At 38.3% G+C, this 13,445-nt stretch overlaps 1 pseudogene; it reads right to left on the reverse strand.

Moving 5' to 3' along the window:
- LOC109262102 (EGF-like and EMI domain-containing protein 1) overlaps positions 1 to 13,445 on the reverse strand; it is a 196,698-nt pseudogene that overhangs the window by 94,196 nt on the left and 89,057 nt on the right.

Here is a 13,445-nt window from a genome sequence, read left to right on the forward strand (position 1 = left end):
CACCTGAAGCCCAGTGTAGAGGTTTCAGAGAAAACACTTTGAGACCTTGATATGTGCCTTCTGGAAAGTGGGAGATTCTTGAGCTGGTATCAGACCCACATTTGAAGATAAGAGACTGGAGAGTGACATTGCCACCAATGGCAAATTGTAGGAGCACCTTTACCACGGGGCAGCTGCTGGTGCCATAGAGGGCATCTTGAAGAATAATACTCCAAGAAGAAGGTAGAGAACAAGAGCAAGGTAAGGAGGGAGTGAAGGGCTCCACCCCTTCTCTCCTGCCCACTTCTGAGCTTGAGTTAGGCCTGGGCTAGCAAGGGAACAAGTTTAAATTGGATTAGGAATTAAAGTTTTGATAAGAGAACTATACTTTTAATTGGGTTATGGAACCTCATCCAAGAGCAAGGAAAAATGAAACAACAGAGAGGCTGAGCAGAGCAGGGCTGCAATGATGTTCTGCACCTCATGGCTAAGATCAAGTTCATTTACTCCTCTAAAACCTTTAGAACTCTCCTCATTACTTCCGCAAGAGGGACTGAATCCTCTAATATGTCATCTGGTGCTTTTCAACATCTAACCCAACTCTATTCCTTTTACCTTTATCTCCCGTCACATCCAAACCTAAATCTAGTCATGCTCCAACGATAACACATGGCACGCAAGTCCATCATTCCACACCATTAGGTGGCTGTTCTGCACGTCACTCTGCCTGGCATAAACTTTGCGCCAGATTTTTGCTCATCCTTTAAGATTTGGCCAATATCTTACCTCTTTAATGAAACCTCAAGGATTTCCCCAATGGAATTAATTACACCTACTTCTCTCACATCTATTATCTCATCCTCACTTAAAATAGAATTAAAATTAGTGCTTTATACACCTTTCTCATCTTCTACATTTTAAATGAATTCCATGAGGACAGGAAGACATCTTAGCTTTTTTTTTTTTTTTTTTTGTATCCTATAAAACACTCAGCAAATGGGGTAGGTACACAGAATGCACAATAAACAATAACACAATTACAGCTTAATGAGTATTATAACCTGAGATCTTTCTCACTTTCAGAGCACTTGTAAAATTCTCAGGAAAGTCTGTTATATGGACTTTTGTAGGATTTTTGTTTGAAAAGGAAACAATGATGTCTGGACACATTGGTATCAAAAAAAAATTAGAAAAGAAATTGTTCCACATGTCAGTTGGTCCTTATATTTATATATTAAACAACTACAGTACTAGAATGAATACATGTCAAATAAGTCAAAACGATATTTGATGGTAAGTAGATAAAAATTTCAAAACACAGTGAACCTTGAGCTCAATTAACAATGCACAAAGAGTCCACGTATATATGAAAGCAGTATGTGTTGGAAGGTAGAACGTCTGGATGACTCCGTAGAAATAAGAATTTATTTTGTACTCTGCCAGATATTCAATTCAGGGCTTGGGAAGCAAGCAGCAAATGCAATCATAGATTACTGTAGGCAGCTAGCCAGCTATATTTACCAACACACAAGAAGAATTTTAAACAGTTAGATTGGACAGTCCTATAAAAGCAAAAAGAACTGAGGCCACTCAGCATCTGCAGAATGCAAAGGAAATTCCTCAGGTCATTATTTATGCTAGATGATGAACAGGACTTACTATAGGCAGCTTCTGATTTACAGCACTGGTCATGAGGCTCAGTCCAGTTGGACAGGCAGGTACACTGGCTAGTATCAAGGTCCTGCTGAGAACTATCATTACTGATGTGGTGCAGCAGGAGGCTTAGGCTGTAGAAATAGGTCGGACAAGCTGCATACAAACAAATAAAAGCATTCTCCCTCCATCACTGAATTGAGCACAGGCTGGTACGGCATTTGACATTTCAACAATGCTTTTGGCTATGGCAGGCACTCTTTTTGCAACCTACAGATGTGGGGCCAAAAAGAGAACAACCCTAATCAAACTTCTTGACCTCTTAGAAATGTAGCTGGCTTGGAAATTAAATATTGGATACAATATTTAATATAAATAACTATTGTCTCATTTTATAGATATGTACTGTTGGTATGGACTTGACTGATACTCTAGTCCTCAATTACTAATTACATGACCTCAGACAGGTGACTCAATTTTTCTAGATTCAGCTTTCTCCTTCATAAAAAGGGTATAGCAATAGTACCAATCTCAGTTAGTTGTTCAGAGGATTAAATGAGTGAATCGATGAAAAACACAGCACAATGAACATAGAGTAGGCACTCAGCATGAGCTCTGAGTAACACATTTGCACTATATTGCATATGCCTGTATTTACCACATAGTGTTGTTAATTACTTCACATTGACTTACATATTATTACACACATATAATTATATACTATTGTTTAGCTGAACCTCTTCTTTCTATATTCAGACACTAAGAGCCAGAGCCATTTATTTACTTTCTTAAAGTGGCTTGGCTATATTTAAAAGATCACATACATCTTTTTTTTTTTTAGAAAACTTTTTTTTTTTTACTGTTTATTTTTGAGATAGAGAGTGCACGTGCTAGCAAATCTTTGATGAGTATTACTTATATATCAAGAGTTAGGGAATACAAAAATTGAATGAATGATAGTTTTAATAATGGGCAAGAGAAAAATTCTAATACAATATGATGGGTGATATTCTGGAAGGGATTTAGTATTTTTGTTTGTTTTTATTTACACATACCAGAAAATGAAAAAAATCTCTGAAAAATTACAACAGGCAATAAAAATGGAGGGAGAGAAAAATTCATTAGTGGGAAGAGCAATGATAAAATGACACTGCATTTTAAAAGGACATGATGCTTAGGGTACATGGGTGGCCCAGTCGGTTAAGTGTCCAACTTTAGCTCCGGTCATGATCTCACGGCTCCTGGGTTCAAGCCCATGTTGCTGAACTGACAGCTCAGAGCCTGGAGTCTGCTTTGGATTCTGTGTCTCCCTTTCTCTCTCCCCTTGTTCTCTCTGTCTCTCTCGAAAATGAATAAATGTTAAAAAAATTTTTTTTAATGCTTAAAAGCACATGATGGTTGGGGGAATGAGTAAAGTATGGAGAATGTGTGTGATAATTGTCAATATGCTAAGAGCTAGGGACAGGTTGATGATGGTCATTTAGTGCCCGAAGCTCTTTAAGGGATTTCCGTTTCATCACAGAAGGCATCAGCAGGTCATGGAGGGTTATAATGTAATAACAAGATTAACTTTAAAGATCTGAGATACTGTAGAAGATGATAAGAATAGGGGGAAAAACAGCTCTTGGGGGCCCTTCAATGGATATGTACTAAAAAGTGACAGCCAGTTTGAATATTAACTCTTTGAAAACAGAGGAAGCTAAATCTACTGAAGACCAGATATGCCACTCCTCAACTTAATGCCTTTATATCACTGCACCTCAACTCTCTTCCCCTCCCACAGACAATGGGGAGATGAACGCATTGGTAATGACATACGCATCAGTCCTCAGCCACGTCCCCATCTTAAAACTGAATTTGCACAATAGCTTTTTGAAAGGCCTGTCACTGCTTCAGTGTAGACTCTTTGTTGCACTTCTCTGTGGGAGCTGACATTTTGCTGATACTTCATCAGGCTGGACTGCCTGCTGAGAACAAGATTGGTAAGGGATATGCATCTCACTGCTGGAAAGGATGGGGGGATGCATTATTTAAATACAATTTATTTTACAGCAACTTAAAAATCAGATTTAAGATCGCTTTCAGAGACATTAGAAGTATATTATTGCATCTCACCTCTTCATGTCTGGGGATGGTTAATACTTTTAATTGTTGGAATAGTTTTTTTGTTTTGTTTTGTTTTATGTGGGTTTTTTTGTTTTGTTTTTGTTTTTTTTTTTTTTCGGGTTTTTTTTTTTTTTTTTTGGCTTAGATAACTGTCTTCTTGTTCACAATAGTGCGTCATAAAGGAAACACCAGGCCTGATTTATGGTAGGTGTGTTACTGGAAGTTGGAAAATAGCTTAGAGGTTCTGTATGGGAACAAAATAGTTCCTCTAGATCTGAGTTAATACTCCAACTACATAAATTCTAGAGAAAAAAAAATAAGGAGGCTGTGTCTGCATAAAACAATGCAACAGTTTTTTTTTTAAATCTTCAATCAGCAAAAGCAAATAATTTTTGCTCTAAAAATAAATTAGACTTGGGAAACTAGTAAATTTTTTGTTGGTTGGAACTATTTGTTGGTTAATTTAATTTGACCAAAAAGGCCAAACTAGTGATCTGTTTAGAAACGGCAAAGTAAAATGGACATCTGAGAAGTAGTCATTTCTTAGTATCAAGAAAGTAAGCAAAGGTTAAGAAATTACTCAGTGTGTTCAGAATAAAACTATTTGTCAGCTAGTGGTATGCTGGAGTTGTTACTACCAGCTTGGGGAAACCAACTGTTAAATTTTCTGGAATTTTGCAAGCCAGTTGACATCCCATTGGTTGCTTGACCAATCACCATGGTGAGAGACTTAACACGGTAGAGAATAGCCAGTACTATCAGCCAAGATCTTTACATTTCAGAGGACCAGTTGTAAAACATTTACCAGATTACCTCTCCAGAAGGTTCCCACCTGTATTCAATATGGTTTTCATGATGTTTAATGATGTTTAATTATCATCATTTCATGATGATTAATCATGACATGATGTTTGATGATATGATGTTTAAAGCATAAGTTGTATTTGGAGTTAGTATCCTCTTTCTAGTGTCTTCTCCCCCATTCTCTCTAATTCTCTCTCCTTTAGTAGTGAAGGAGCCAATTGTGTAACATGGCAGAATTCAGAGAAGTTGTAACAAAACAACTGAGGGATAGAAAACGGGATTTCTGAAGACAGGGAAACGAAGAGTTATAAAGAAACATTACTTTCTTCTTTTCTTTTTCTTAAAAGAGAGTTTTAGTGGTGCTGTCAAGCTAGGCTCAATATGCATGTCATGTGAAATAGGAGAAAACAGTCTTAAATCAAAAGAGCAGCAAGGGGCGCCTGGTTAGCTCAGGCGGTTAAGCAGCCGACTTCAGCTCAGGTCATGATCTCACGGTTCATGAGTTCAAGCCCCGCATCGGGCTCTGCACTGACAGTGCAGTGCCTACTTGGATTCTCTCTCTCTCCTCTCTCTCTGCCCCTCCCCCACTTGTTCTCTCTCTTTCTCTCTCTCAGAAATAAACATTAAAAAAAAAAAAAACCAACAAGTTTAATTAAACTGAAGGAAAAACATCTCCACTGTTATGGATACAGTGAAGGCCACCACAAGACAACACTTGAAGAACAGGCAACCATCTTACTTAGGTACTTAGTCAATGATTGGTCTGAAGATGATATGTTTTCCCTGTGATAGTAAAAGGGGAAACAGGTGAAGTAGTAAATATGGGTAAGACAAAATGTAGAAAGGAGGAAAATAGTCACTCACAGTCTCACCGTCTAGAGATGGCCACTGGTAACAACTGTTTTCCTTTCTACCGTATTTGTCCATAGACATATATAAGTATATGTCCTTATAAATTTGGGTCACTCTCTGTGCACATCATTTAATGTCACTTTAACGTCAACTCTCTCAACATTACACATTCTTCTAAAATATGAATCTTAATGGCCTCAGAATAGGCCACTCATGCATTATGGAATTTGTTTAATCATTCTCCTTTTGGTGGCTTTTTAGGTTGTTTCCATTGTATACTTTTAGTATTATAAATAATGCTGGGATAAAGAAGAAACTGGGACTCCTTCTCAGATTATTTGGTAAAAGGCCTGATACATAAGGCTAACCTTCACAGATTTTCAAGGTTGTGACAGGATATATCAAACCATAGCTGTCACCGCCCCCCCCAAACACTGTTTAGGATGTACAAAAAAAACCCACACAATTTACTGTAATGCAGAGAGTTTTCTAACACAGTGAAATAAACCCTTTAAAAAAAAGAATTATTTCCCCCCAAGTATTTGTATTTATAACTACCAAAAATTGGAATTTATACAAAGCCAATATCTTTAGAAATAGCTTTTGGTCTCTCTCGCCTTGAAAACATATTACCTTGTATAGCTTATAAGTATTTTTACAGTTCATTATGCAAAGTAACTAGGTTTTAAAATTCTGTAAGCACCATAACAGGATATTTAGAAAAATGTTGTATGCATTTTTTCAAACACAAGCCCCTTTTTTAAATGCCACACACATTTCTTTGTGGAGTAAGCATGAAGCATTTTTAATGAGTCCTATCTTTTGGTTCTACTCATTTTCCAAAATATCTTATTATGATGATTATATAATTTGTGTTTGTGTCTGCCTGTGTAAAATCAGATAATACCATATAACACTAAAATTGAACTGGACTAGGAGTTGGTGAATATTTTTGCCTATTCAATTCAATACATTATCTCATTTATCAGGTTGCCAATAGAATTACAATGCTATTACTAATCACCAAAAATTTCTCTGAACTATCATGATCTATTCTCAGGGAGCTTGATATCCTAGAATGGAAGAGTTGTAATATAGCTATTAAAATTAATATTTTCAAGAATGAACTGTTTATCTTTCTCTTCACTTGTTTTCAAATAGGCTATTTATATCATCTGACAATTGGAACAGTGTAAACTCTATCACTAACTGCTTAATAATTATTCCATTAAAGTTGAGTTAGACAAGAGAAAATGTCACTTCACTGTGGAAATAGCTAGTAACTACCTTCTGAATATGTAAATTCTTACCTTTAAGCTTTTTTTTTTTTTAAGCAAAAAAGTAAGTTAGGGATGGCCAGCTGCTGTTCCAGCAAAGTTTTATACTGCTTGAAACACTTGTCAACGTTGCCAGAACGACGGTCCTAAAATAAAAACTAAACGCTTACAGCCAGAAAAATCGTCAGGCAAAGACCTTAGCCTATCACTTTTGCTTGAGAGTTATCCTTAGGGGCAGTATTGCATGTCCCCCGAATGATCAGATGAGTAGCTAAATGCTGAATTCAATCCTCATGTTACATTTTATGTTAATATTTACGTTTCTGGTTTTATTTGCTTGTTGGTTTACAGAAAGTCCTCAGCACTGAAAATTAACTCAGATCATTGTTCACACCTTATAAAATCACAGATAATCACAAGCAACAGACTCTTGCTACCTTATCAGATGCATTTGAAGTAATAATGTAAAAAATATCGGTGCTATCATCCAGCCCGCAGCTTCCCTCAAGTTCTCAAACTCTGTTTCAATGTAGTGGAGTGGAGAAGGTAACACAGGCAGGGTGACAGAGGTTATGTAAGAACCACACACAGAAAGGAAGATAACAGGATAGTCGTTCTACTAGCTCGTTGAAGTGGGTTCAGTGCAACTAAGCACTTTTTATGAGTCTATAATCTGATGAGGATGATAGATCCAGGCTAGTGGATTCTCAAAACGCCTTGCAGTCTAACTTTGAATAGTGTACTATGGTAGGTTGGTTCCAAGGATGGCTGCAACCACATCTCCCACCTTGCAGGTCTTTTGCAGTGAGATTTTGCTACTTCACTCATCGGAAGGTAGAATTCTTCTCCTCTTCCTGGATCTGGCTGGCCTTATCACTTGCATAACCCACAGAATTTGGCAGAAGTAATAACGTGTGGATTCTGAAGCTGGGCTTTTTTGACATGTTATGGCTTCTTTTTAACACTTTTAGGATGCTGCTACTTGGATTGTTTTCTCGAGATTGCTGTGCTTTGAGAAAGTCTAAGCTAACTTTATGAAAATGCCATATATAGGAAAGATGGGGTTCCCGGGTTGAGAAGCCCAGTCAGGCCTAGTTCCCAGCCAGTCTACTAGCTGAAAGGGGGAGAATCATCTTATCAACCCACAGGATCAAAAGAAATAATAAATCATTGTTTTAAGCCACAAAGTACTGGGATGGTTCGTTACACCACAATAGATACTTGAAATACACCCTAACATAATATCTCATAGAGCAGTTAGGAAAAAAGAGCATTTATAAAGCTAAGAACTTTCCTGACTTTGTTGGTTATCCTGTCTAGGTCACTGACTCACATGTGGTACACGCTTTTCCTGTGTAACCAGGACAGTCACAGTTTTCAGGGTTTTTTTGTTGTTGTTGCACTGACTTCCATTCTCACAGGGTCCACAGGAGAACTGGCACTCTGGTCCCCAGAGGCCAGCAGAGTAGGCTTGTAGAATAAAAATAAAGAAAAAGGAAGGAGTAAAGTCTTATAAGGAATCTCAACATGCTCCCCGATTTCTTCTGTTGCCTAAGTGAGTTAGAAAAGTGTTCATGCGTGTGTATGCGTCTGTATGTGTTGTGTGTGTGAATGTATCTATGTATCACTGAGCTGCAAAGAAAGGAACATTCAAGTAGCCTCCAAGGATTTATAGCACTTCCAAAGACATTCCCTGAAGAAATCAACATGATGCCAAAACTTGTCACTTTGGAAACACAGATACAGAGGTGCCTTTTTTTGCTGAAAATGTGGTTTTTCAGACAGTAACAATGGAAGCAATTTTGATATACATCTTTGGGGGCAGTTGCACAGAACAAAACCTGAAAATGAGATGTAATTTGTAAAGGAAGCTTTAGGAGTTGCCGTGCTTGGGAAACTGTCCCCAAATGGTTGCCTGAATCCTGTCCCAGTCTTTGCTTCTTTTGTAAGCCAGAAAAATCACCCCAGAGCTTTACAATTTGTGTATTTTATAAAAGTGTGCAATGCATAAAGTGGGCAAAGAGGAACATGTTGCTGCTTTGTTGAGCGCCCTTTGAACCGGAAAAGGATGGCTGATGCCACAGGGCCCGGTGAAGGCTCAGTGAGAGGGTCCAGCGTTTGTCCTACCATGGACTACTGGAATTAGAAGCCTCGTGGGAAGCATTCTTTTAACACAGGGAAAATCTGGGAACTTTCCTAAACATGACAATTGTGGAAAGTGGCATCCATCCAAGTTGGGCTGTGAAGTATCTTCTCATCCTGGGAAGAATCTCTGAATAACAGAATTGTGACATTTTCTGGGATGTGCATACCATTCCTGGCTATTATGTATCGATCATTACTCAGTGCCAAGCACTTTACATAAATTAGCTCACATTTCCATAAATATCCACATGTGATGTAAGCAATTTTATCTCCTTTTTACATAAGAAACTGAAACTCCAGGAGGTAAAGTGACTTACTTTGAGTCACACAGCTAATAAGTAGCAAAATAGGATTTGAACCCAGATCTTCTGGCCTTTTGAGACTGAAATTCAGCCACCATGCCTAACCTGTGCTACAATACGAGCACCTGTCAAGTCAACTGACTTGCTTTTAGACACCCATCAGAGCTCAAAGTTCAAAACCCGTCCAGCATGGAACTATGGTAACAAACATCTGTCCTTCTTTGGGCTGTCGAGGCCTCCTTTGATGGACTCAGTGGGCTCTCTGGACCAGAGTGCTCCACATTTAGAGATCTGCCTGCAGTTGGGATCCAAAATACCACAGGCTACAAACTAATCAAAATAAGGCAAAGACACTGTCATTTCCCCTTCCACCCGCCCTCTTTTTCGCTATTTCACAGATTCACATAGAAACCAGCTCTTCCACTCTTAGAAGTCATTGCTGATGGGCTAAATAAAGCCTGGTGCTGATTGTAGAGAGCACTGTTCATTAGTGCCATTGAAACAATCTGCAGTCTTTAATTAACTATTCATCGGCAATCTAGATACAGGTCTAGAGTTAAGATTTTTAAAGCTATGTCTGGCTCTAGGAGCACTTGGGCTACTTCACTTTTTTAAAAAAGAAAAAGAAACACAACAGGCCTGATTTTCATCATGCACAACTCTTCGAGAGCTCTTCTTGCCTTGATTTCAACTGCCAATCATGGCGATCCCATTCACCCGCTCCAGTCTGATTCATAATTTCATTTTGTGGTTAGACAAAAATATCAGAATTGGACAAAGTTATCTGATTGAAAAATAATATGTTTTCCAGAGATTATGGTGACCTCTCTATTTTGCTAATTTACATATACTTTCAACTCATTTTCCTTCACAGTGGGAATCTCAGAAGCATTTTCCAATAAAGTATATTCAGCAGCTGCTTTAAGGAAATGTTATCAGAATAAATTAAATCTACCCAGATGTCTGTATATGGTATTGTCTCCTCATGCGTTGACTTCCAGGGCATGACTTCTTTAGCGAGTTATTGAATAGGGGGGTGATTCTAGGTCTATAAATCAGTTAAAGCAGGAGGACGTTTAGAGATTGGCATGGGGCCTACTCTTAGATGATGTTAAACACATTTGTGTTATGTCAGGCTTGTGTTTCCCTAAGTTCTTTTCTCCTTAGCCTAGAAAGTCACAATGCAGCTACAGAAACAGTCCTTTCTCCACAAAATCTAGATGGACACTGCTGCTCACATACTCCAGCTTCATAGCCATAGGACAACCTGGAAGCCTTCATTCCCGTTCAGTCAGCTCCAGAAAATCCCTGCAGACCATCTTAAGTTGACAATGCAAGGAGAAATGTGTAATACTTGAAGGCAAAAGACAACCTTCAATTTCAAGGCTTACCTCTGTAAGTGAATCCAATAGTATGATGGCTTCCTTTCAACCTAGTCACTCCTCCTGATCTTTTTTTAAGTCTATTTATTTATTTTGAGAGAGAGTGTGTGTGTGTGAGTGGGGGGAGGGGCAGAGAGAGAGGGAGAGAAAGAGAATCCCAAGCAAGCTCAGTGTTGTCAGCGCACAGCCCGACGTGGGGCTTGAACTCACAAACCGTGAGATCATGACCTAAGCAAAACCAAGAGTTGGAGGCTTAACCAGCTGAGGTACCCAGGCACCCCACTATTCCTCCTGATTTTTAAAAAGATCGCTCTTTGGGGGCACCTGGATGGGCTCAGTTGGTTAAGTCTTCCACTCTTGGTCTCAGCTCAGGTCATGATCTCACGGTTCCTGAATTTGAGCCTCACACTGGGCTCTCTGCTTAGCACAGAATCTGCTTTGAATCCTCTGTCCTCACCCCCTCTCTATGCCCCTTCTCCTCCTTCTCAAAAATAAATAAACATTTAAAAATTAAAAAAAAAAGATTGCCCTTTGGATCACTTCAAAAGCAAAAAGTTCACTTGACCATTTAGTTCTGATAATTGTATAATTATATTTGTTATATATTCAGTCTTTCTATGTATGAAAGAAAAAAATGCTGTAAGAATTTCCTCTGAATAAACAGTAACAAGTGCTTAATTCAGAATGCATCATAATAATATAAGAAAAAATTATAAAGAATAAAAACTGAACCATGAACATTTATGTATTCATTTAAGAAAATACTTATTGAGCAACTCCAAAATGTTAGGATTATTCTAGGAGTTTGGGAATACTTTGGTGAACAAAGCAAACAGCACCCCACAGCCTTCCCCCTGTGGGGACTAACTTCTAGCAGAAAGGACGGGGAATCAATATTAGACATAATAATAATTGGAGTATGTTATAATAATAAAAAGACTAGTATGTTATAAATACTATATATATACTAGTATACAATAAAAAAATAGTATGTTAGAAGATGATACATACTTTGGAAAAAAATTTAAAAGTTCAAGGAGTTTTGCAAGTTGTTAATTTTAAGTAAGGCAGGACTGACAAGATTCAATGAAAAAATAACATGAAACTTTGTGAAATAGTGAGAGAGCCAGGTAGATACCTGGGGAGAAGCTTTCCATGAGTCCACAAACCAGAGAAGCTGTTACTAACATCTTGATCTCGGAATACGTTTTCCCAAATCGTATATGCGCATGTACATTCACACATCTACATATGTTACTTATAATTGGAATTATGTTGTATGTAAACTTTTATATTTATGGATTTCTTAAAAATATTTATGTAATATTTAGACATTTGAAAAAAAGATGATACTGATACCCCTATTTAAATTTTCGAAAACTTCTCTATGGTCAGAATCTTTGACTTGTGTTTATTTGAGTGATCTATCTTCAGGTATAAAGGAAACAATTCTTTAACTCTGGAAGCTAGTACCCTTGGTTGATTACTTCAGCTCAAAGAAGCGATGGGTCAGCTTTAATCTTAAGATAAGATTCTCTGCAATGCGATCTTTCTTCTGCTCAGGCTAGCAAGGAGACAGCTAAGAGCAGAGGCTGAGAAGACAAAGTAAAATAACTTCATTGCCACGTGTCTCAGTTTCCTCACCTGCAAATAGGGGATTAATAAAGCTTACCCATCTCCTGAGAACACTGGCGGATTAACTAATTAATGATCATATGGTGCCGAACAAAGGCGGAGCCTTGTTATTAGAGAAGAAAGAAAATGTATCATCAGATTGTACCTTTCTGGCATCTGTTGCCTTGGTAACCAGATTTGCAGGTGCAACTGCCATTTTTGGCACTGCATTCCAGGGTGTTCTCCTCCACATACTGACATTCTGAAGAGCAGCCAGCTCCATAGACCCCCTTGGGACAATCTGCAAGCAGACTGAAGCAAACCGGTCACCTGAAAACCATGCTTTGTTTCTTTTACATTGTCAGTGTACAGGCATGTAGTTCTGCGGGGCCCGATTATGGGGAAAACAAGGGGATCATCCTGACTGCCAAAAAAAAGAAACAGAAAAACAAATGTCTTTCAAATCAGGCAATTCATTTGCTTTTTGGCAACTGGATGTGAACAGTGAAGCCTGAACTACTTAAAAGGCTTTGGTGCTTCTGGGAGAGAAATTGCTTCTCAGTGTGCTCCATTGGTGCCTATAGTTAATATTCTCCAAGGACTGTTAAAATCTGCCAGGCCCTATATTCATCGGGTCGCAGCAAGGGGATGATGGACAAGCACTGATGTAAAGGCTCACCATTGTTTCCATTCCCTTTCAATATATGGTAATCGGAAGTAATTTTACATCACGTAGATTACACAAAACTTTCATCGTGACAGCCGCATTTTCTTGGCCACATTCTTTTGGCAAATGGTGTTTGCCTTTCCTTCATTATTTTCCCCATGCCGTTGAGTTTTAGGGACGGTAGTCAGCACAGGAATTCTAATTTGAAGTCCCACCTTTGCATTTAGGAAAACATAGCCTTAGTTCTGTCTTTGAGGAGTTATTTACAGTAATTCAATTCCCTTTCCAAAACCTCTGACATGTTTTTTCCTTCTCCATTACAAATGTCCAAGGGACTAATCAAGATCCTTCAAGTAACCTCCAAGCTCCAGGTAACTGCATTGTATGCCTACAGAGGCTTTGTTCTCAAAAGCTGCTTGGAGAAAACAAAATAAGCCACTTGACTTTCTGCTAGATGGAAATTATTAGTATCTGCTAATATCTGCTATTATTAGAAGAGGTAATTTAAAGTAGTGGTTATAGTGCCACCATGCGGGGTAATCCTTGTCCTAGTTGCCAGGAACAGAGGTACCCCTAGAAGCAGAACAGATTTATTAACAGGACTCCTTTTCACTGTTAATATTGTCCCATTTGGATGATAAATTACGTGATCCCTCTCTCATCC

This window comes from Panthera pardus, unplaced genomic scaffold (genome assembly GCF_024362965.1).
Source record: "Panthera pardus isolate Hobbes unplaced genomic scaffold, ASM2436296v1 HiC_scaffold_16, whole genome shotgun sequence".
NCBI classification, from domain to species: domain Eukaryota; kingdom Metazoa; phylum Chordata; class Mammalia; order Carnivora; family Felidae; genus Panthera; species Panthera pardus.